The 25873-nt window shown below is 42.4% G+C and overlaps 1 protein-coding gene across 1 annotated transcript in view; it reads right to left on the reverse strand.

Annotated features, from left to right (window-relative positions):
- The window catches only part of SPAG17 (sperm associated antigen 17), a 212056-nt gene that overhangs the window by 151331 nt on the left and 34852 nt on the right, over nt 1-25873 (reverse strand). The gene's annotated exons all lie outside the window — the stretch shown is intronic.

Genomic DNA, 25873 nt, shown 5'->3' on the forward strand with positions numbered 1-25873 from the left:
TGTACGTTTTAATACAACTGGGATCATGCTTTCACATGGGCGAGTGGCTTGCATTTTTACATAGAAAGTTATAGGACAGCTTTCTGTGCTGACATGTATTGTGTATGTTTGTATTTTTATATTATTTTCATAGTCTCTTATTGTTTGGACATTTGGGCATTTATTTTACCAGTGTCCTAATGATGGACATTTTGGCAATTTCAGGTTTTTTTCTTCTAGTAAGGGCATTATTTTAAATACTTATGGCTCTTTCCAAATGGAGATTTGAAAAGTTTGTAGCATTTTTGTTCCCACCACCACTCTGTGAAAGAATGTGTTTCTCCACCCCCCTCATTAATACTGAGTATTCTCCAGCTTTTCTATCTTTGTCAAGAAAAATGCTGAAAGATCTTTCTGTGATGGAAATGCCCTGTGTGCTGTACAAAACAGTAGCCACCAACCACATGTGGTTAATCGAGCACTTGAATATTGCTAGTCTGATAGGAACTGAATTTTTCATTTTATTTTTTCGTTGATTAAAATTTAAATAGCCTCATGTAGCTTAGTGGCTACTGTTCTGTGTGATAGCCAAAAGGGAAAAAAAAAGTATCTCATTTAAAATTATATTTAATTATCCCATCATTCTGTCCCTTTACCCCAAAACTGAAAGGAAAGATATCCTATCTGGCACCATCTTTGCAAATTTTATTCATGTAGGCAATGCTTAAATATAGTTACTAAATGATAACGGTGCACTCAGATTTACACAGTGCTCAGGGTGAAAGGTAATGGAAAGCTATGACTCCCAGGCTAAGGTCTTTGTTTCTGGCCACTCAGGGAGTTTGCCCCAGTAAGGTGAAGATGAACAGGGCTGGCGTGGGGCAAAAATGGGAAAGATAGAGTTTGCTTCTGGCTTCTTTATATTACCCTTTTCTCCTCTGCTGTGTTCCTCCTTCTAAGTACCCGGTGCCTTTCTGCCTTCCAAATCCCTCTTGCTACTGAAATAGAAAAGCTTTCACTTGGTAACTCACTTTGAATGAAGCTCATTCATACCAGCAATTTAGCCGTGTTTCAAGATTTGATCCCTTAGTTACAGGATGAAAGGGACTAGAAACTGTGAAATAATTTCAAACAATAAGTAATAGGTGTGGCTGTTCAGAATGTAGGGAGGGAGGTGGCTGTCCTTGCTAACCTGAAAGCTTGCAGTGCCTAAGGCTGGCTTGAAGGTAAATTCGGTTTCTGTGTTCCTGGTGCTGTCTGCTGGGAGGCCTGGAGTGACAGCAGCATTGAGGCCTTGTCCAGTTTTCCAGGCACCCGCCCTTGGGGCTCACTGCTGGAGTTGCTGATAGATTCCAGGACTGGGTCATACAGAGGAAAGGATCTGAAGGGAATGGGAAATCTCCCTGGGATCAGGGTCGGGGGAGCACCAGAGAGGCCGAGTGAGTGAGTGGGTGGGTGGTGGGGCAGAAAAAGAGTAAGGGGGCAGCTGGGTTCTTCCCCGAGGAAGAATAAAGGCAAAGGAAACTGCTCCGGGAGTAAGACCGGGGACTTGTCTGTGTGCGTGTGTGTGTCTGCGCATGTGTGCCTGTGCGCACACGTGTCTGTGTGCAGGTGTGCGCAAGACCTTGTGTGTTTATGTGCGCAGCTACCTTGGGGATGATTAAGATGGTTAAGACACTCAAGATACTCTGTATCCAAAGACAGTGTCAAAACGGAGATTGTGGAGATTGGAGAATCAATAAAAAAAATACTAACACTTTTGATTGGCACTTTAAAAAGACAGACTGTTGACTATTTACCATTTCTATCTAATTATCCTGCAGAACACGGGGTATTATGTTTGTCGTTAAACACAGGTCAGACTAAAGAAGTATAATTTATTCATCAAAGGGGACCGTGTAACTGTAGGAGCCATCTTCAAAATTTGCTGCTTGGTAGCATCATTATTTGCTTATGCATTCTGCGTTAATCTCATATGTTATATCTGTTTACAACATTAAAAAGTCAGAGGAACTATTGCCCTAGCGTGTGTTTGCATGTGAGCATGTGTGTGCATGTATGTGCATGTGCACACGTGTGTGTGTGTGTGTGTGTTTTACAAAACTTCCAATATTTAGATGGGCCTGATTCTGCATATTTGATGAAAAGGATGGATGAACAGAGGCTTTGTAAAGACTGAAAAGGCCCGCTTATTTAGAGATGCCCTCACAGGAAAGAATCCTGTGGGGAATTTTAGCTCCTGCGGTACAAGGGCTGAGAGACCAGCCGCTGGAAGTTATCATGACTTCCTGTAGCATAACGAGAAAGCACAGGTGCGCTTGTGTTCCGGTCTTCTCAGACCCCACTGGGCAAGCGACCGAATCCCCCTTAAACCTCAGCTTTTTAATCTACAGCAGGGTTTCTCAACAGTAGCGCCATTGACATTTGGCGCCAGGTAATTCTTTGTTGTGGAGGTTTTCCTGTGCCTTGAAGAATGTTTTGGTGCAACCCAGGCTTCTACCCAGCTGCGACAACCAGAGGTCTCTCCAGACATTGCTAAATGTCCCCTTGGGGACAAAATTATCCCTGGTTGAGAACCACTGATTTGCAGAAATGAACATAACTAGAATTGAATGAAATGACGCATAAAAAGACAGAGCATGGTGAATGACATATGCACAGTAAACCCTCGCTAATATCAGCTCTTACTGTGATTATGCTTATCTCCAGGGGGAAAAAATTGGAATTCGTGAAGGCCTTAAAAGGAATGGGGTGAAGCATGTTTAGGCTGGCAGATAGAAAGTGACCTTAATTTATTACCAGCTGGTGGTAACCTGGCTTCTCCTTTCATTTAACCCCTTCTCTGCTCAGACAGAAACAAATCAAGATCCATGCAGGAAAGGCAGAGATAAAGAGAGAAGGTGTGAAAACATATTTTGTTATGGCGCGGTGTATACTGGCAGGGGGAAAAGGAAGAGGAAGGTTGCTGTTCTTAATTTCTCCTAAAATTCGAGCTGGGGGACTCCTACGAAGAGCGTTCTGCAGTCTCACAGTGCCCCTTTCCTGCTCCCTGGGCTCCCCTCCTCCTCCATTCCTTCCACATTTACTGAGTGCCCAGCTATATTGCAGTCACTGCATTACCTGATCCTCTACACGTCTGGTCTACCCAATTCACATTCTTTAAGTAATGAATAATTTCCAATGAGACATAATTGGAAAAACAGCTGGAAGCGTAAGGGTTGCAGTGAGAGGATGCGGTGGAGAGAGAAAAAGAGGAAAGGAAAAGAATGGGAATGACTGAAACATATTTTCTCACTTTGAGCAGAGGAAAAGAAAATAATCAAGCGATATTAAGCTGTCCATACATAGGTTTAAAGGTGACAGGAGAGACAGGCTCCGTATGGACTGCAGTGCCTGTCTAATGCAAATGGAACGTTGTGAAGGTGCTCAGACTACAGCTGGGTGAGAAGTCATTATGATGATAATACTCATAGCAGGTGACTCCCAGATCGTTCTCAGCTGTCCGTCATTAAACTGCTATCCACCTCTCGGTAACGTCAGGGCTGTAAAATAATTCCGGTCATTGGACCCCTTACATCTGTGCTGAAATGAAATAATATTTGGCAGTAACAAGAAGTCACTGAAACTAAATAAACAACCCCTTTCAAGACTACATAAAAGTCGGTAACATAATAACATTTGACAGGGATTAAGACTTCTTTGGGGCTGTAAGGAAGTTTCAGAAGCAGCAATAACAAATACATGGAAGGTGGAACAGATCTATGCTTTCACGGGACGTAGAATTGGAAACGTGATGGATTTCCCAAAGGAGATGTGCGTTTCGAACATCTAATACGCACGTGTCAAAAGGCGCCGGACTGTATTTCAGAAACGTTTGTTGGGATTACTCTGCCAATGAAGGATAATGCAAAGCTTCCCTCTCTTTATTAAGGAGTGTTTTGGCTTTTGTATTTCTGCAAGACACATAAAGGCACATAGAGCTGCATGTGATAATATATGGGAGAATGATCGAGAAAGCTCAGATGTGCATTAGCTTTAGGTGTGTATTAGTATCATGTGGATCCATAATCATGGTGATCTTTTTTTTTTTTTTTTTTTGAGATCAAGACCTTTCCTTAGTCCCCAAATGCTCCCACCCCTCTGAAATCATTCTTGGTTCTTTCAGCTTGTAATGAAAGCTACAACAGAACAATCCTACAACTTTTTTGAGTCTTTCCTAAGGGGGTTAGCTCTCTTGTACTGGAATTATTGGCATCCAGGGTTGGTCTCCTCTAGAAGCTCAGAGGTCGGGTCCTTATCCTTACCTAACTCGCCTTTCTAAATCTCCTCATAGAATAGTAGGGATGTAGACACGTAGACATGTAGTTCACTCTAGCCCCACATCGGTGTGACGATGCTGTCCTCCGAGTTGTTATTTTCAAATGTTTTCAGCTACGGTTACAAAGCTGTAGGAATAGACTGTAAGTAGGTTCTCAGTCTAGGTAACGCACAGATGGTCACATAGCACACACTACATACAGGGAAAGGATGGTTCTAACAACCACACTATTTTTTATTTTAATCTAAGGACTGCACTGCTGGTGTTCTAACTCATTTAATTCTTGCCTTTCCTTCCAAGTGGATACTCTTGGTATCCCCATTTTATTGACAAAGAAAGTGAGGCCTGGTGATCACAGAGCCAGTAGTAGAGATGGGATTGGAAGTCAGGTGATCTTGTTCCAATCCTGCTCCCCATCACCATATTCTGTGGCCTACAGTCGGGCTTCTCACCCCTTAGCTGGGCTCCTGTCTGGGCCCTCAGCCCCTCCCCAGGCTCCACACCCAATCCTCATCTTGGCTTGAGGGATGAAAGACTTCTTATTTTTGTTTTTAAGATTTTATTTATTTAAGAGAGAGAGAGCAGGGGAGAGGCAGAGGGAGAAGGAGAGAAAGAATGTCAAGCAGACTGCGAACTGAGCACAGAGCCCAGTGTGGGGCTTGATCTCACAACCCTGAGATCGTGACCTGAGCTGAAACCAAGAGTCGGATGCTTAATCGACTGAGCCACACAGGAGCCCCTGGAGGGCTTCTTAGACCAAGATTTTATGTTTAAATGCTCTTGACACTCTTACTAGTTTGGCTCTAACCTGGTTTCTCCACTCTGAATAGCTGAGTTGTGTGTGTGTGTGTGTGTGTGTGTGTGTGTGTGTGTGTGTTTCCTGACACCTAGTGGGGACCTGAGACTCAGAACTCTGGGTCTTAATGGCTCTGAAGGGGGGCAGAATACACAACCTCCAAATATGCCACTTTGGCATAAGGATTATTTTGAGCTAAAAGCACTTAAAAAACAGTAGGTCTAAGAAGGGCCTTCCGATCTCCCCTTTTCTTAAGGAAAACAGGAGATAAAAACTTCCCTGTGAAAGATGCCCTCCCCATACCAGAGGAAATTAAACACTATCATCATCAAAGGATAAGAAGTTGAGACAGAGAAGTCTATACAAACAGGCCTTGCTAACATACTTTTTACTTTTCTTTAGCCTTCCCATAGAGTTCGCCTGCTTTTCCACGTTGCCTCTCTGTTCAGCTTAATGTGAAGGCCTGTAGGGTTTGCCGTTTTTTTGAGGATCTTCATTTCCTTATGAGGGCTCTCTCATCACATAAAACTTATGTCAGTGTGTATGTTTTTTATTCTGTTCATCTGTACAACTCCAATCTAATTGTCAGGCCCAGCTAAAACGAACTCCACGAGGGTAAAAGTTGACAGTTACCTTTCTTATGGCTCCCTCTGTGTCTTGTCCCAGGGTCTGAATACTAACTTAGAAATGGAGAAACTCAGGCTGGCAGCCACCTCTGTTTCCTAGCTTCCTCCTCCTTAAATCCTAAGTCATTCTCCTAAAATCCTGCCTCAGTCTGAGTCTGTACCTGAGACCCTGCTAGTCATCGACAGACCTAGCTCTCTAAATATGGCTGCTCCCTGCACTTCCTGCCTCCACACACCAGAGCATTAGACGCACCATCACTATTTGGCTTGGGTACCACATTCACCTCCCACACTGGAGGTTCTGGGTGCCCACCCATCATCCTTGCTTTCTTCCTCGGAGACTCTGACTTTGTTACAGGCATTCGCCCCTCTCCTACTTGGCTCATGTGCCTCAGAGCAACCATGGCTCCATGGGTGGACCTGTTTGTACAGGATCCTAGCCCCTGCCCCCTGCCCCCCATCCAGGGTTGGTTCAGGATGAGCGCATGATCTAGTTCAGGCCAGTGGGATGGAGGAGTGGTAATCTGGGGCTGCTTCACCTGTCATGAAAAGGTGTGAAGAAGCATTTCTGCCGCTATGTCACCTCCGTCAGCCACCTCACAGATAAAGGAAGGGTCGGAGCATTGAGGAAGTGGGGCTGGAGCCGTGGCCCATGCTTAGCCTGAGCCTTGCCTAGGCTTCCAGTTATACAAGCCAGTACGTTCTCTTTGGCTGAGGCCAGTTTTAGTTTTACTTGCTCAACTTAGAAGGTAGAAGTAGGGTGACCAAGTTGATATTGATATGGTGAGATTCATACTTTCTAATAAATGGAGATCTTTAACCACCCCCCCACCCCACACAAGACAGAGATAATCCAGGTGTGTTCCCCAGATCAGCAGTACCAGCATCCCCTGGGGACCCGCTGGGATATGCGGATTCACGGATTCCACGTCAGAGGATCCAATGGTGTCTCAACAAGCTCTCCGGTGATTCAGACGTACTTTCGGTTTGGGAGCCACTGCCTCACACCTGGTTTCTTTTGTGGCCTTTTATGCTAGTGTACTGAACCCACATGTGGTCGGTTTCACCCTAGAATCCCTGGCTCACTCTCAGTTATTGCCTCACTTGTTTTTTTTTTTTTTTTTAATATAGAGTCACCATGTTGCCCATTTCAGAAGACAGCCTGCAGTGGGGTTTCTGCTAATGTCCTGCCGGGTGAAGAATGTTTTCAATATGTCAGCACTCTCTGCTTTTTCCCAGGGTACTTTGTTCCTCCACCATTATGGGAAAGTTGTAGTGTTTCTCTAGCTTGATTGTGGGCGGTGTTCTTCAGGGATGGTGTTGCCCCTTAGCTTTCAGTTGATCCCAAACCTGTCCCACAGAGAGGGCTTGTTTCTCAGTTTCCCTATTCCTTCCTCATCTCCTTGACTCGTTAGTTAGAGAGGAGGCATAGAGAATAAGGGTGGTCCATATTCTCCTGGCTGGTCACTGGCAGCGCCCTTTATCAGCAGATGGATGCCACATCGTTCCCCATAAGTGTTTCTCTGGTGTCCCCTGTGGACCGCCTGCCCCAGAATCCCTGGGACCCTCATTAAAGATACAAGTGGTCCAGGATCAACCCCTAAAACTACCAAATCAGCCTCTGGAGGTGAGGGCCTGAGAGTATGAAATTATAACAAGCATTCTTGGGATTCTTCAATACCCTGGAGTTTAAGAACTAGGACAAAGGCTATTTATATACTAACACTAGAACGGCCAACAGAGGAGTGCCCCCAGGGTGTGGTACTTTCAGAGCTAAAACGAAAAGTCCCTGGCAGGCAGGATGGTTGGTCAGCCTGAGAAAGCAAGTTCAAGGTGAGCCATCCTGAGACTGTCTGCTACAGCGTTAGCGGGTCATGAGTCTGGCTTTCTCCTTCAATCTGCTTTCCCGTGCTAACTCATCAACCGATGGCCTTCTCCAAGCCTCATGTTCACCCCAAATCTTGAATCAGTCTATCTGAGGCAGCAAAGGTATTGACTTCCCCTTCTGGCAGTATCATTTGACATGATTATTCATCTCCGAGTCAGATCCTGTAACCTAACCACAGATATTCACAGGGCACTGGGATGTAGTAACTTGCCCACGGGTACTGGGGTTAAATGGTGGTACTGATGGTTAAACACAGCACCTTCTGATCAGAGTGGTATCTGCTTCTAACTTCTAGAATTGGCTAGTATTTTCTCCAGTGAACTCCAGAAGAGTCTGAAATGCAACACCAAGGAGTTATGAGCCAGACTGACAGTTTAGACACTCCCTTAACATTTTTATTCCTTAGGCTCAGACTCTTAACCCTACGCTCCTATGCCGGGTGAAGGTTTTGCTCCAAATGCTCTCAGTAGCTCCAGATCACTTCCTCGACCTGAACCTACCTCGTGTTGCTAGCACTCCTTGCCAGCACACTGTCTTCTTGGGTGTCCACCAAATACACATCGGAGCCTTCTCGCACACAGCCTTCTCCTGCTCGGGAGGCTCTTCCTCGGATAGCCACATAACTCCGTCACCTCCCTCAGGTTTTTATTCAGATGTTTCCTTCTCAATTTTACGCACTCTGGCCACCATATTTAAATGAGAAACCTGCCCTCTACTGACCACGCTTCCAACACTCTATGCTTTTTTTTCTCCATAGCATTTATTACTATCTAATATAATACATACTTTATCTTCTCTATTATTTCCCCTTGATGTAAGGGCATCAATTTTTATCTATTCTTACCCCCCCCCACTGATCTGAATTCAAAGCCCAGAACATAATAAACACTTAGTAAATAATTACTGGACCAATTAAATCAGATGGCCATTGTAACCCGTGTTTTATAATGCTTAATCGCAAATTTCACCACTCTCTGGAGCCCTTACTGTCATGATTCATCCATGCTTGGATTTTCCTGTTGGCCTGGATCATATCTGACTTAACCGGGGCCTTCTGGCCGGTGTACTATCAATGCTGTTTACCCTTCCTCAGAGACTCATTCTAGAGACAGATTGTTCTTGTGGTGCAATCCTGGTGATGTTCCTTTTTTCACCATCCAACTGTTGAGATGAAGCCATTCTTGGTTATGAGTTAATTAACTTGGCTCACACTTTAAGGTTCCATCTTGTCATTCATTCATCTGACATTTTACAGAGCACCCACTACATTCCCCATACTGGAGACCTAGAGACAAAAGCTGTAGCCTCTGCGCATAATGGGCTCTCTGTCAGGATGTGGAGGCTGACCACAGGGTGCATAGAGCATGTCCTATGGTATCCTGCTCCCTGCCCAGTGATGGAGGTGAGCGAGGTGTGGTGGCTATGGGAGGGCACCTCCTCCAAACACGTGTTTAATGACAAACATAATACCTTGTGTTCTGCAGGCAGCAAAGGTTTCCTGCAGGTGTCACTCCTGAGGGAGTCTTGAAGGATCCGTGGGAGTGACTGTGATTGAGGCTCGGTGGTGCGTGATGGCAGGAAGGGTGTGATCCCAGGCAAAAGGACTGCGGCCAGAGAAAGAGGCATATTCAGGAAACTAGAAAGTGGCTGGGGCTGGGATGGTACAGGTGACTGGAGGACAGAAGTGGCATAGGGTCATGAAATGGGAAGGGGCCGAGGGAAAGCTGACATTGGAGAGGCCACGAGGGGTGAGGACAACAGGGGCTTGAATGACATATTAAAGGAATTTGGATTTTATCCTGAAAGTAATGAGATACAGAGAGTTTTAAGCAGGTGAGAGACATGATCAGATGTATAGAGGTCTCCTTGTGAGTCTTGGCATTTTATCTTCAGTGCCTTCTCACATGGAGCAAAACGCAGGCTTTATGGGAGGTCCCGATAACCCATGGCAAACTTCAAAATGCTCAAATGTGTATCTCAGAGTTTACATTCTGTATCTTTTCCCTCCAGCTTTGATTGTCACATGCTCCTAGCGCTTGAGGGATATATGTTTATCAGAGGTATTCTAATTTGCCCAGAAGCTATAGACAAAGCTGTGGTTAGACAGGCAGCACGATTGACCTTGAAGAGCAGGGAAATGAGCAAAGCCTGAACGCCTTCTGGCCCTCCTCAGATCAGTTACTTTGGCAAAACCCAATAGGTTGGCCTTTGGATATCTTGACCTTTGGGTATTTACAAAGGCAGGGGCCTCTGATGGCATGTTCCTCTGTTCCTCCAGCTCCCAGAACAGCACTGGCACAAGTGCTCAAAATGAAAGAAAGAATGAAGAGGATGAATGAAGCACTGAGCAGTGGAGAACGTAAGGAGGAGTGAGAATAAGTGGAGCCGCAGTCCGGGTCCAGGCGGATGGTGAGGGGCATCCACAGTAAGATGGAGAGCTCCTTGTGGAGGAGGAAGGCCCCATTCCTGGCCCTCCGGGCAGCACGTGGACACAGGGAGATTGATTTCTCCAAGTGCAGGCTCAGAAGTGCCTGGGTGCTAGCACGGTGTGTCCTTGGACTTGGCCTGTGACACCCCTGATCGCCATGACCACAGCCAGGATCTGGAACTGGCCTTTTTAATGAACTCGCCAGGTGATTTTGAGGCATGCCACGTTGAGCACCACTGACATAAGGAGACAAGAAGAGGATAGAAATCGGATTGGCTCACACCAAAGAGTGTCCTCAGTCAACTCTTCCCAGACTTCTTATCTGAGATCACTCTCCCCGGGTCCCAGGGTCCTGGTCCTCAGTCTAATTCTCGTGGAGGCCCCTCCTGTGCCTTTATTAGCAGTGTCGTGCATGTGCCCTTCTCCTGCGGTGCACCGTTGACTTTGCGCGGGGTTTGGGTGATGGCTCTCCCTTTCATCCCGCACAGCACCTAAAATCTGTTTGGAAATCACTTAAAGCAAACATTCCCTATTCTGAACTCAGACAATAGAGGGTCCCCTCCCATTATCAGAAGAAATCTGAACATGGAATTACATAATCATTTCACTTTAATGAATTCCATACTCCCAAAATACAGCCAATAAACATGCAATTAAATGTTCAACCTTACAACTTTTGCTTATCGAATTGACCAAGAAAAAAAATGCAGTGTTGAAGAGGGTGTGGCTAAATTGGAACTGTTAGAAGGAATGTAAATTGGCACAAATTGTCTTGAATGCATTTTGACAATATGTGTCAAGAGCTTTAAAAAGACATATATTTTGACTCAGTAATTCCACTTCTTGAAATTTTTCATAAGGAAACAATCAGGGTCATAACTGTTGGTAAACAGTCTAAATTTAGCAAAGGGGGGAGTGGTTAAGTGAGTTATTGAATAGAGATATGCTTTCTATTATCTAGACACCGAATACGGATTTAGAAAGAGGCTACTGTCATAATATGTGACATATATATAAAGCATATATAAGATCGTTTCCATTTTTAAAAAGAAGCACACATCTCTGAATGATTGAATATTCCATAGACACTTCTGACTTCCAGTACTTCTTCCCTACTGCTATATGGACTATGCCTTTCCTACATCCTCCAAATTTTCTACAATTAAAGTGTATTGCTTTTAAGATAAAACAGCTAATAAATTATATACAGGATGTAAATGCTAAACAGCCCCCTCCCACGGAATGCTCCTTCCCATACACTGATGCCAACATTTCTACCTGTCATACTGCTTCTCACTTCAGAACCCTTCAGTGGCCCCCACACCTTCGAGATAAACTGTACACTTTTCTGCAGGGCATGCCAAGCCCTTTATGGCCTGGCCTTGACGTACCTGTCCAGTCTCACTCCTGGCTGCTCCTTCCACATCATTTATAATTCCTTGGTCATGCTATGCCATCTAGGTCTGCATGATTTTGAATGAGCTGATTCCTTTGCCTAGAATTCTCTTTTGTTACTTTTTAAAGTCCCCATTCAGCTCTCAAGGTTTTTTTTTCCTAAAGCCTTTCCCTCAAAACTTCAGGAAGCTTTAGTCATTGTTCTGTGCATTCATTATACCTTTTAAAACTTCTTTGTTATCATACAGTAATAGAATTGTTCATTTCTGTATCTGTTCTCCAGGCTGAAGGCTGGAATTAACTTTGTGATTGGCGTGTGGTAAACAGCCAATAAAGTGAGTGCTGAATGAAAGAATCAGCATGCAAATCCCACAGACCTTCGTAAACATTGTGCAAGTTGTGCCTTGTAAAAGGGCGCCCTGCCATGGGTGAGTGTGGGCTAACACCCAGCCAGACCTCCTCTCACCAAGCCAGTGCGCTCAGACTCGGAAAGCAAATGGTGCTATGCTGCTAATTAATTAATTAATTAAATTTCAAAAAAAAGATTTATTTATTTATTTTAGAGAGAGAGAGAGGGAGAGAGAGAAAGAGAGTGAGGACAAGTGGGAGTGGGAAGGGCAAAGGGAGAGAGAATTTCAAACAAACTCCACACTCAGCGGATCCCAAATGGGGGCTCGATCTCACCACTCTGAAGTCATAGACTGCCGAATGATTAACCAACTGTGCCAGCCAGGCGCCATGTAATATGTTTGTATTGTTATACATTGCTCTCTCTTTCTCTGTGTACACACACACACACACACACACAATGTACATGGAGTAAATGCTCACTTTTTTTTTAACTGCTAGGATACGTGATCACAATGGTTTAGGATTGCTAGCCCAGAGCACTGGGGTTTTAGTGATGAGTAACACATGGCTTCTAATGCTCATACCATTCACCACGGAGTAGGGGGAGTCACACACAAACAAACAACTGCAATATAACAGAGCAAGATGAATTTTGCCTGGGAGAATCCGAGAAGATTTCATGCAAGAGATGGCATCCGAACAGGGTTATTTGGCTGATAAATGGAAACATCGAAGTCTAAACTGTACATAATTCTCTTCAACTCAGTGCACTTTGCAATTAGCAGCGAAGGAGTATAACGTGAATTGAGTGTTGTAAATGACGGGAGAGGGATGAGCCAGAGTTAGCTCAAAACTGAAAAGAAATGGAGCCATGCGTGTTCTGTTACGGAGCCGGGTAGAAATCCTGGATTTCACAGTCGCGTCACAATGCCAGATCAGACTCTACCCCACTTTCTATCTATTCTCAAAATACCCCTGAATCCCAAGGACTTCTAGAGAAAATCCTAAATTAATTTCCACCAATTCATGTTTCTATTTTCCATATCTAATTTGGCTTATTGTTGCATTTTACGACTCTGTGCACAGCGGTCAGTTCTCTAATCAGGGGATGTTTGTTGCCTGGGGGATGATGTGAATGACTGATAAAACCTGTTTTCTGAGGCCAATAGTGTGCCTGCAGAAGCCTGCATTCGGCCCAGTTCTTTTTAGAAACTTCAAGACAAGGGGAAACATTTCCTTAGTAATCACACTAGAAAAACCTCCCGGAACTTGCTTTTTTGCTTAGTGCGTTACACATAACCCTCAGCTCCTTGACAGTAGGGACTGTATCTCCAGGAAGTAACAGAGTGAACCTTGAGTTTGGAGTCAGAATGTCTGGGTTCCGACATGGGGCTCTGCCATGACTAGCTGCTGGCCGTGGAGCAAATCACTTAACATCTTTGAGACTCTCCGCATTTGCCACCTGAGAATAGTAAGACGTACAAGGCTGTGGTTGGGATCGGATTTGACATTGGGTGTGAAAGTATTTTGCACTCAAAAAGGCATTTTCCGAATGTGAGCCATGGATATGACTCTTGTTTTCCTTAAGGGTCCCAGCGAAGAGCATCGCCCGCAAGAGAAAATGTCATCCTCCGAACAGTGGTTCAAAAACGACCGGCTGCCTGACCCATGAATGTGGAAGAGGTTTAGTTCCAACAAGCTCACTCATGATCAGGCAGAAATTGCTTCTGGTGACGGTGACTTGCACCATTATCCGCAGCATGGACCTTGCTGACCCCTTCCCCTCCTCTCCTTGTACAAAGGGCATTCCCCCAAGGTCCAGCTTTTATCTCCGCTAAATAAAGGCGTGCTGATAGGGTAATGGCTGCAATGGGTTAACATTCTGAAAATGCAGTTTCATTTCATTTAAACCAGGGTTTTATGGACACTGTGCTTGAACTCAACAGGCGGCTGTGGGGGCTATTTTTGGACAGGCAGGACTTCCAGCACCTCTTAAATCACATCACACGGCAATTTGCCTACTCCACCTACACACAGGGCGGGCCTGAGTACATAAAACAGGACGCTGGCCATGGGTGAGACGAAAAACTCTTTCCCTCATCTGATGACTAATATTTGTCTCTGCTTTCAGAAAGGGAAAGCACCATACACAGACCTTACCAATGCAATACATTTTCCTTTGCTTGCTCCAAAAAAGGGGGAAAAGAAGTGTGTGTGTGTGTGTGTGTGTGTGTGTATTCCTCCAATGATTGCGGAATCCTGAAATGAACTTCTATAGGAAACCTCTGATAATCTTCTGCGGACGGTTTTACACAGGGAATTGAAACAAGTTGGCAGGAAGAAGAATTCTTTCTGTGTAATTCAAAGCAGACATTTTACTGGGGGAAAAGCAAATCAGAAATTTGCTGTCAGTCCTTGAAATTTTATTAGTTACAAAAAGTAATATATTAGCCCTTTGCATTAAGTCCAGATAGGCTCTGTCCTTTTCTTTTTCTCAGTGATAGTCCTAAAATGAATCTTTGAGAATGCAGTATAAGACTAGCTCCTCATAAAGGGTGTAGGACCCCGCAGTGGTCACATGTCCCGTGTTATTAGACCCTGCTCTGCTTCTCTGTAGCTCCAGAGACAAATAAAAGGATAATATCATAAAACTTGGAATAACTAAAATAATTAGCTCTTCCTTCTCACTAATAGGATAATATAATTAAAGATTTCTTGATGAATGAGTGAGGCCAGAGTGAGTTTGTCTTTTCCACATAAATTTTAATAAAGGCTAATTAGGATAATGATAAACTTATTAGTTTGGGAGTGTCTGGGGTTGTACAGGACACTATGTTGGGCATTCTTTTTTTTTTTTTTTTTTTTTGGTCTTGCTCACCATCGGAGTTCTGTAGATTTCAAATGGTTATGCACATTACAATGCAAATAAGTATGAAGTTGAAATACGAAATTTTAAAGGCAGGGGTTTGTTGAATAATTTCACTTTTCCTTGGTAAGAATTTTTGTAGGATTGTTTTCCTATGTTTCAACATACTAAATTTGTAATTACATATGTTTTATACATTTCTTGAAGCAATGTAGAGGCCATATTTTAGCTAGCTTACATTTTCTTGCTCCTTAACAAGGTTTGAGGGTTGTTTTGGGCCAATCAAGTTTGTGAAATAGAAGAATTGATGCATTTTTAATATAAAAATATCCATTTGAAATTCATTCATTCAAATTAATATTCATTGAGTATTTAATATGCACGTAGCTTTTCTATAAATATAAATGAATTTCTGATAGTCAATTCTTTCACCTCGAGTTTGGCATTTCTTCTTCCTTTCTTTGCAACCAAAGATCAAGGAAAGAGAATTTCAGAAAGAGAAGTTGTATTAAAAACATGTAGAAGCATGAAAATTGTTACCATACTTCAATTCCAGCAATATTTTCTCTCCCTCCAAGGAAGCAGGCTTTCTGTATGTTTGCTGTATCTCTGACTGTTTTGGTGTGTCCTGCCCTCCCGCTCTCCTCTTTCCAACATACCCTGTCTGGGGACCATTGCCCTTTCTGCTAGAAGTTGTGAACAATAAGTGAGGTCAGCCGCAGGACTCAATGAAGAGCAGACTCGGTTGTAACTGGGGATTAAATCTATAACTCTTCCATCAGACTTGCTGCAAGGTATTAAAATGAAATAGCAGGAAACAAATACATTGTTTACAAAATTATCCACTAAGAGCTCGTAAGGTCAGAGCCGGGGTTCAATTTGATCCTGTGCCCATCATCCAGCATACAACAGAAACTCAGTCAACATCTGCTGAGTAAGGAGAGGGCTAGGATGAGGATCTGCTATATCCATTAGTACACGGTTATGTGAGAGACTGAGAGAGACGAAAATTCAGGAGGAAGAGGGGTGGATTGAGAGGATCTGGGCTGTGGTTTTGCAAACATTTTTGGACCTGTATTTATAGCGAACAAATATTTACCTCACAGATCACACACATACAAATACAGCTGCAGCCAACTAAACATCCTCGTTAACCACAGGGTTATCAGCCGCAGTTAGGAAACCACTATGTAGGACACGGAGCCCATTAAGGTAAGACGGAAGGGACTGGAACTGCTAGTACCTGGGAAGTGCCGCCGAGCCACTATTGCTGAAGTGGTCTGTGCTTTACTCTCTGCTGTCTCTACCAGGGACCCTCACTAGCCCTGCGTTTAATAAGCCAGGTCCTTTAGGCAACAAGCACCTCTTCCATGCTTACTATGCACCAACACTGAGGCAGGAATGTGAGGGCACGAAAAAGGAAAAAGACTAAAATATCTAATTTCCTCTTTGATATCTCCTCTTAGCTGTCTCTCATACATATCAGAATTGCCCCATTCCAAACCGTACTTTTAAAATTTCCCCAAATTTAAACTCCTATTTTCTCTATATCAGAAGATCTTTTTCGCTCAGTTTCTCATGCCACTTTGGAGTCTCTTCTGATGCCTACTTCTCCCCCAGCTCTCACATCTCACATTGGCACCATTCTGCTGATGTGCAGAATAGACTTTAATCTGTCTGCACTCTCCGTCTCTCCCTGGATACTCCTAGGGCCTCCTAACTGCTCTGCTCACTCCCATGTTTGCCTCCTGCCCTATCCCTATTTGGGCTTCACTCAACAGCATGAAAACATTTTAAAAAAGAACTCAGATGGTGTCACTTTCCCCCTTTAAAGGGTTTTATGGCTTCCCATTTCCTATGAAGTAAAAATGCAAACTCTTTCTTAACAAGGACCCACTTTGTAGGTCTGGCTTCTGCCCCTCTCCACCTCAATTTCTGTGTTCCAGGCTTGGTAGCCTCTTGTTCCTCTAACAAGCCGACATCTTTCCTCTCCTGCCTCACGTTCTTTGCACCTGCTGTTCCCTCTGCCTGAATATTCTCCCCTCCTCTTTTTAGTTGGCTCCTTTTTGTCATCCAGCTCATCTCCATTCAGTCTAAAGCATTCTCTCTGATCTAAAGCAATTATCCCAATTAATAATTATGTACATATTTGTTTGCTTGTTTGAGCTTTGCATAATGCCTGACTTCCCTATTTGGATATAAACTCTGCGAGGGCAGGGAATGATATCTGTTTTATTCACCAAAATAAACTCAGTCATAGATTTGGTATATAGTAGACACTCAAATATTTGTGGGATGCATGAAAACGAAGCATTTTCTAAACCTTAGTCATTGAGCATCCCTTGATGAGTTAGCCAAAGCTGTGTACCAGCTGTACTATGCAGGTAATATTTTTCTCTAAGCCTAGGATAAAGCAAGTTAAACAAATAATTTGGCTCTATCTTGAGCCACAAAGTTGGGGACATTGCAAATTAGTATTCTGTTTTTTTTAATGCATATTAAAATATATGTTTAACAAAATATAAATTTTGTATCTATAAACTGTCTAAAATTTTCTTGTGAGAAATGCAAGAATAAACAAGAAGTTCTTAATGAGTGAGGCTTGCTTTCTGTTAGGTGAACAGTAGAACCCTGGACTATGAGTCAGGAGGACTGACACTCATCTTAACTCTGGCTGGTGACAGGGAACAAATCATCTGAGGTTCCTAGGTTTCCATTTTCCCATTTACACTACAGAGATAATACCAGCTTTTCAGCTCAGCTCACATGAAGGTGTGAAGATATAATGAGAGAGTGGTTGCAAAATCCTTCTTTTTACCTAAATGTAGGATTTTATTATTATAATTACCATTTGAGAAACGGTACTACTGTTGTTTATTCCCTAGGGTGTTCAGTCATATTTATCCCTTATGTGACATAACAAAGAAGAAGAATGTTTATTAGTTTCCATCACGGCAATGAAGACTAGTATAATAGAAAAACCCAAATACCCTTTGACCATCAGTTTGCCTTTCCCCCCTTATTCACCTAGCAATTAACTTATCTTTCATTAGTTGCATTCCACTTGGTGAAAAGCCTGCTCATAATTTGCATACCAGTGTTCATAACAACATAATTCACAATAGCCAAGAGATGGAAGCAACCCAAGAGTTCATCAATGGTTGAACGGATAAATAAGATGTTATATGTACATACTATGGAGTGTTAGTCAGCTTGAAAAGGAAGGAGATTCTGACATATCCTACAATATGGATGGACTTTGAAGACATTATGTTAAGTGAAATAAGCCAGTCACAAAAAGACAAATACTATATGATTCCACTTCTATGAGGTATCTAGAGTTGTCCCAATTCGTAGGAAGAAAAAAGTAGAATGATGGTCATCAGGGGCTAGGGGAAAGAGAAATGGACTGTTTTTTACTGGGTATAAAATTTCAGTTCTGTAAGATGAAAAGTTGTGGAGACTGGTTGCACAACAGTGCATATATATATCGCACTACTAAATTGTATGCTTAGAAATAATGAAAATGACAAATGTGATGTTATGTGTTTTTTACTCTAATAAAAAAGTAAAAATAAAATACCCTGCTCATAGATGTTTCTAGTTCTTTCATGCATCTTAAAGTACAAAACTCCAACATTCACTATGACTGAGAATAGAAATTTAAAACATAAGAATAAACTATAATAGCTAAACTTTAATGGACACTTACTGTATGACAGGGACTACGCTAAGTGTTTTATATTTACTATCTCATTTAATCATCACTACAACTTGATGAGGCAGATACCACCATCAATGCTGACTTTACAAAGAGAAAACAGGTACAACAGAGTTATGGAACTTGCCCGAAGTCCCATGGCTAGTAGGTACTGGAATCAGAGCAGGAGCCCAGGCAGACTGGTTTGGAGCAATGCATCTAACCACTAAGGGTATGTCTCACCAAGCTAGCAGAAGGCACTCTGGAGATGAAATTCACTCTCGCTTATTTGCTTAGGATTTCAGACAGTTCTCTTTCTTTCCACACATTCATCTCTAATGCGTATGTATTAACTTTCCTCTCATTTTCCATCCTTCCTTCTTTCCTCTCCCAAAAGACTTAGTCACCTAACTATATAAACCTAAACTGTTAGAATGAAAAGTTCCAGGTGATCCAAACATTTGGGCAGAAGCCCCTCATCAAGGTGGCTCAAAAATAGGACTTAAGGTTTTTGGCACCTTCCTCATGTGCAGATACACCATTGCCTTCGCCAGAGCAGTAGGAAAAGCAATAAACATATCACAGAACTACTAGAGGCTTAAGGCTTAATTCTAATTACTAGCAGTAGCTTGTATTCAAGAAATGTTAAACCACAACAACCACTTGCAGAATCTCAACTATTTACCCTCAATTTTTATGTGATGCAAGCAGAGGGAAGAGAGGCTTCTGAGTCATTGAGGTACTTAACCTGACTGAGGCTCCACTCCTGCCAGGCTGTTGGGAAGATTAGGTTAGCTAATATATATGAAGTACCATGCACACAAGACTTGCAATAAACTATGCAGTCAAAAAATCATAACTAGTATTATTACCCTATTCAAAGGCAGATTATTCTCAGTCTCAGCTAGAGGAATAGAATGATATAGTCTTCCTCGTTCCTTCCCTGATATCCTTCCAGTCATGGTGGGTGTGGAGTGTAGAGTGTTGGAGAAGCTCCAGGATCTACCCTGGCCAAGACTGTGATGGCTGCTCTTCACGAGCTGAACCTTGCTTCGTTCTTGTGGCTGCTCCTCCACTGATAGCTCTGTCCTGGGCTTCTTGACTCGATTTTTGTCTTGTCTGGCAGTTCTCCCATGGGCTGAAAGTCCAACCAGCACCCCTGTCACCAGCGCTTGGATGGTGTGGTTTCCTGGGGCTGAATCCCAGGGGTCTCAGCTTCTTCTTCTTTTTTTTTTTTTTAATATTTTATTTATTTATTTATTTGACAGAAAGAGAGAGACAGCCAGCGAGAGAGGGACCACAGGCAGGGGGAGTGGGAGAGGAAGAAGCAGGCTCCCAGCGGAGGAGCCTGATGCGGGGCTCTATCCCAGAACGCCGGGATCACGCCCTGAGCCGAAGGCAGATGCTTAACGACTGCGCTACCCAGGCGCCCCCCAGGGGTCTCAGCTTCTGATTTCACTCCTCATCAGTAACTACTTGCCTTCTCCTGAAACCCATGGGCTTGGCCAACTGCCTGTGCCCCAGAGTGAAAAAGAGCTGGGGGGCATGATTTGGTTGTTTTTCAATGCCTTTGCTTGAGTTAGCTTTTCTTTGAAAAGAGAACTCCAGGTTTCTGATCTGAGAGGCAAACATTTTTGCTCCCTAGGAGCCCATTCCTAAGGCAATGGAGGTCTGACCTTCCACCCCCTCACTGACTCGCCTGGACTAAACTTTCTCTGCTGGGCTGCTCTGGCCTTCTCCAGGGCTGTAGAGGCTCAGGGTTGTTAACACATCTGACTGCTCCTTTTCCCATCTTGACAAAATTCATTCGGTTGCAACTTTTCATAATTCTTTACCCTACAACCATTTCTAGCACTGTAATTTCTTCTCATTTTTCCTTCTTTGGGTGAGAAATGCCTCCAAAGCCCAGATTTTGGCACAATAACTCCCAGATTGTTTTTATAGTCCCAGTGTAGTACTTCTTTGTTACAGCTCAATATTCCTAAATTTTGTTCCAAGTCTTTATTTTACATTTATAAATATCAGGTTGTATTAATTGGTTCCAGCTTTAAAAATGTTCCATCAGAGGTTATTTTCTGCTATTTTGATAGTGGTTTCGAAACCCGGAACACCAAGGCCCTGATGTGGGCCATGTTCTGCAAGCATCCCTCAAGGACCAGTGCGGAACGGAAAAGATACGCAGATCCTGGGCCTCGCTGTGTTCTTTGAAGACTGTACTGGCCATAATAGCTTCAAAGAATTTCAACAAGTTCCTAAGACATGACCTTCCCTTTCCGAAAACCACGTTGGCCAGGCTTGCCTTAATCAAGCTGTGCTTTTCTAAGCATCCTTTTACTTGATCTCCTGCAGCAGTTTTTAATACTTTCCCTACAAGTGAAGTTAAACTAACTGGCCTGTAATTTCCTGGTGTGTCCCTAAGCTCTATGAAATAACGGCATTAGGTTGGCTACCTTCCAATTCTTCTTGAATTTTTTTTTGTTTTGTTTTAAAACGCAGGATTGAAAAGGCCAGAGAATGCTTCCTGTCTCCCTTTTCCTTCGTTTTCTTCCACGACATACTGCTTTCTGGTCCCAGTAGATCTGCCATTTTAATAACTTCAAACCTCTTAAATGTTTCCACATATTATTTGTTTCTATCTCTGAAGCATGAGTTTTCCATTTTTCATTTTGACAAGCCTCCCCTCCCCCCTGCCCCAAATAAGGGCTTACAATTCCATTGAATAGACTGTTAATTTGAGGCACTGTTAAAAAAATGAGTTTCATATTAGAAATGTGGACAAGGGAGGCAACTAGATTATCATTAATTCTGTGGTCTTACTTGTGAGTTATTATGAATACACATTGGGGAAGGAGCTGAAGAATATATCTACATGCATAGGAATAGGAACCAACAAAATGAAATTACATCTGGGGATACTAATTCAATGTACCAGCAAAGTACCTTAAGAACGTGATGAAACTAATTAGATCTTTATATATAAAATTTGCAACCTGTATCTTTTTAAACTGCATTTGATTCACTACTTTTAAATCCAATATCAGAAGAATCTTTCCATATTTAATGCTCTCCCAGAATGATCTCCCAATAGAAAAGCCCATAAAATTTCTTAATTAAAATATATCAGTTAAAAAAATAACGTCTTATTTTTTTACTGGTAGGAGTAAAGAGGAAAATTAATAATTATTTGTATTCTTAAAACTACACTGTATCACATTATCTTTCAGGTTGCCCAGATTGTTTGTTGTATAGAATCGATTAATTTTTAAAGTAAGCGGGTCACCAACTAAGGCATACAAACTTTTATTCTTTATAGATGTCTTTTGTTTCAGCAAGCTTTTGTGTTTTTAAGAGTTTTTTGTGGTGACCTAATTTGTCTTTTCTGAATAAATCACAGGTAGGCAAACTATGGCCCATGTCTGGATGGGTGTTTATTTCTGAGTTGGAAGTATGATGATGGCCACCATGAAAGAAAGCCAAACACAGAGTGGAGTCTAAAACTTTTAAGACAGTTGACCCTGACTTCAGAGAAGTTTAATTAACAAACCCCTGTCCAATGGGTAGTTTTTTCTTTCTAATTTATCAAAGTCACAAAGTCCGAAATTTGTACATCTCTTAATAAAGCGCACGTACTACATATCAGATTTAATCACAGGTGGGAGAATCTTTGCATGTATGGAACATGTAGACCTCTCTCATGGGGAACATTTCAATCGGCTTGAATGATCCTTAATATTTTCCTTTCTGGTTTTGGGCAGGACTGAATAAACTTGCAAATGAACAAGTCAGATTCTCTCTGAGGACCATCAAACAGACACACACAGCCAAATATTTGTGCATATTCAGCAAACAAATTTAAGTTTAGGAGTAGATTTTAAAGCATGGATTTTATTGAGTGCTTGAAATATTTTCTCATAGATACCCATCTTCAGGATTTTAAAGTTGTAATTAAAGTACTTGTAGACTTTACCTTTCCTATTGAGTATATTTTATACCATGAAATTATAAATTTAGTACATTTTCACTCTTCTCCCACATCTATGCCTTTGCTGGAGCTGCTCCCTTTTCTTGGAATGCCCTCTCCCACATTTGAATGTCAAGACTGCCAAGATCTACTCATCCACAGGTGGACAGCTTAGAGCCCAGTGGGAAAGTACTGGGTTTGTGGTAAAGAAGAACAACTTGAGGCTATGGACTTAACTATGCCTAAACCCAAGTTCTTCAATATTCTAATTATAAACTTCCTACATTCGCTATGCCTCCATCTCCCTATATGTAAAATGGCAATATTTGTATCTCCTTTTAGAATTGTGATATGGGCTAATTGGAATTATTTATTTATTTATTTATTTATTTATTTATTTATTTATTTACTAGAGAGAGAAAGAACAAGAGAGTGCTAGTTGGGGAGGGGCAGAGAAAGAGGGAAAGAAAGAATCCTAAGCAGTCTCCATACTCAGCAGCATGGACCCTGAGACGAGGGGCCAGAACCCACAACCCTGAGATCATGACTTGAGCCAAAATCAAGAGTCGGATGCTCAACCGACTGAGCCACCCAGGTGTTCCTGGAATAATATATAAAAGATTAAAATTAGCTACCCTTTCTTTCCCTCCCAATGCCACCTGCTCCACAAGGCTTCTCTAGATCCCACCCACAACCCCACTCTAATGGTAATCTCATTTTCCTTTGAATGCCCATAACACTTCATCTGTCCCTCATGGACTTCAATGCATTATGTTATTCACTTTTTTTTTTTAAAGACTTTATTTATGAGAGAAAGAGACAGAGCGCGCACAAGCAGAGGGAGGGGCAGAGGGAGAGGGAGGAGCAGACTGTCCATGGAGCAGGGAGCCCGATGCAGGGCTCTATCCCAGGACCCTGGGATCATAACCTGAGCTGAAAGCAGACGCTTAACCGACCGAGCCACCCAGGCACCCCTTCATTTCTTTAACAAACATTTTTTGACCATTTGCTACGTGTTAGGTTATATTTTTTTTCCCTTTTTACCCCCAACTAATCCTTAAACTTCTTGAGGTTAGAGTCTTTATAATATTCATATCCACCCCCATTGTCTGTATAGTGTTTAACCCCCTAGTGTTGAACAAGAATGTACTTGTTAATTGCTTGGTATTTGGTAAAAACTGGTGACAATATATAATGCAGACAATATCTGTATATCCATTTTCATATAAGTACACATCCTCAACTAGGATTACAAACTGGAAATTATGTTCATGTGTAAGGCCAGTGCATGGGATCATCATCATTTTCATCCTCGTTATTAAATACTACAAGTACTACTAATAACATAATAAAGTAATAGCTAACATCCCTAATGCATAAAGGAGAATATTTTCTTCCCATTGCCATATGAGTCCTTAGAGTAGTTCCTGCTAGAGCAGAACATGGTTTCCAAAAAGAGAAGGTGAATGAACAAATGGGCTGTAGCCGTGCCTCTGTGGAATTACATTAACACAAATCTGAGCATATTTTCAAAGAACTGTGGTTTATAAATAAAGACTCTCTCTCATATATACAATCCTATGGCTAGATGAACTCTACAGTTTCAGGGGAAATTACACAATTTCAAAATGAGGCTATGTGTACACAACACCAAGCCATCCAAGTGAAAGCCTGAGCAAACCACTTAGGAATGCGGTCTTTGCTAGCCCAGACGTTTCAAGTCGTTATTGCAAATATGTAATGTGGTTCTGACGCTGTTTTACTACTCATGGATGAACTGCACTATGGTGACATTTCACTTTAATTTGCTGTTCCTAATTGACTGCAGGCAAGGAAACCAGAAAGCCAAACTGGTTAGAACTATGTTTAAAGTGAGAACGACTAGGCTCTGATTTAAGGCCAATGAGAGTAGCCTACAAACAGAAGTAAATGTTAAGGGTATGGCCTTCACAGCATCTACCTTGAATTCTCCCTCCAAAATGGAGGATACAGAACTCTATGAATTTCACATGCAGCATAAACAACTTTCTTAGATTACCTTTTCTTCCCCAGTGCAGAGTTTCCTTTGAGAAAGAAAATAAAAGACTTCCCAAAGAGGCTTCTGAGGAGTTTAACTGTGGCAAGTGTCCTAGTTGCTATAGCCTGTGCAAGACTTCAAGCAGAAACAGACTCATGAGCCTTAAAAGTTTGCGAGTCCCAAAAGTGTTTGGGTCTGGGCCTCTTTCATGGTCACCACTCACAATCACAACCGCCTTGGGGTTCTCAGTAGGCACTGCCTACTGCAGCTTTTCAACTCACTTGGGATGAGGTACCAAGTAACTGAGTTCCTGAACAGGTCCTAAGGGTGAAGGAACTGAGATTGGAAATGCACCCTCTTCTCCAGATGTGCATTCTGTCCTTGGCTGACGCTGATCAGGAGCCTGACTTTGTTTTGTGTTCTATATCTGTTTTTACTGAAGCAAATTGATGTTGATGTATGTCTGGTATACCCAAGGTCCAATCTCCGTGGTGCTCATCCTGCCTTCCCTTTTCTTCTGGAACCATTCAGGAAAGGGTATGTGAGTGGGTGTGGGAGGCTTATTGCCCAAATGCTCCACCGGAAGAATGTGGTAGAGCCAGATGTGAAATGGACCTCCCCTGAGTGAAGGAATCACGACCCAGAGTCACAGCACATATTGGAGAGGAATGGCTTTCTTACTGAACTCTGCAATTGTAACATTGTGCTATCCCACATCCAAGTCAAAATGTCTGTCCAGATTAGACATCAAAACTGGCCTGTTATCATCTCTGATTTTTACTGAGCATCTTTGAAGAAGAAAGAGTCCTTTGGGGGGCTAAATGGTCCCAGGCCCGAGAATTGGACAGGGATTTCTATGGCTACTTCAGAAGAAAACTTCCAATATTTTAAATCCAGGTATCACATAGAGTTTCAACTGGAGCAGACACATTTAGAACACCATAACAAAAGGTAGCAGGTATGTTATTTGACTCCAAAAGCACAGAATCACTTTTTCGTAATAGTGAGAACGGTGGAATAAGAGTTAATACTGTAAAATCCACACTATTGTCAAGCATAAATAAACCCAATGAAACTTGTTCAGATAGTACTCAGGCAATACTAAAGAGCCCATTAGGAAATCATCCAAGACCTGAGACACATAAAAACTTTATTAGATCACTGAAATAAAGTGCAAACAAGTTTGTCTTAGAAAGATCCAAAAATCTTTATGCTTTCAGTCTGAAGAGCCATAAAACAGTGCCTGACAAATTTTAAATGATATTCTAATTAATCACTGAATTTTTATAGCTTCTTGCGAGCTGTAAGTTAGATATTAACAAGGCAGCATGAGAGGCAATCCCCTTGTACTGAGCATGAGTTCTAAGTCTTTGCATAAACCCAATGGTCAGCCAGGCCAGACTTTTGTGTTAAGCATCTGCTAGAAACAGAAAGGACTACCGACCTAAAAATTGTCATTATTTTCATGTTGGTTAAAGTAAGATGGAAAATATGCCCAAATCTCATAGACTGATGGAAAATTATAACAGCTGTGTCTCTGTCTCGTTC

The sequence above is a fragment of the Ursus americanus genome, chromosome 12 (genome assembly GCF_024610735.1).
Source record: "Ursus americanus isolate L20-20 chromosome 12, mUrsAme1.1.p, whole genome shotgun sequence".
Lineage (NCBI taxonomy): Eukaryota > Metazoa > Chordata > Mammalia > Carnivora > Ursidae > Ursus > Ursus americanus.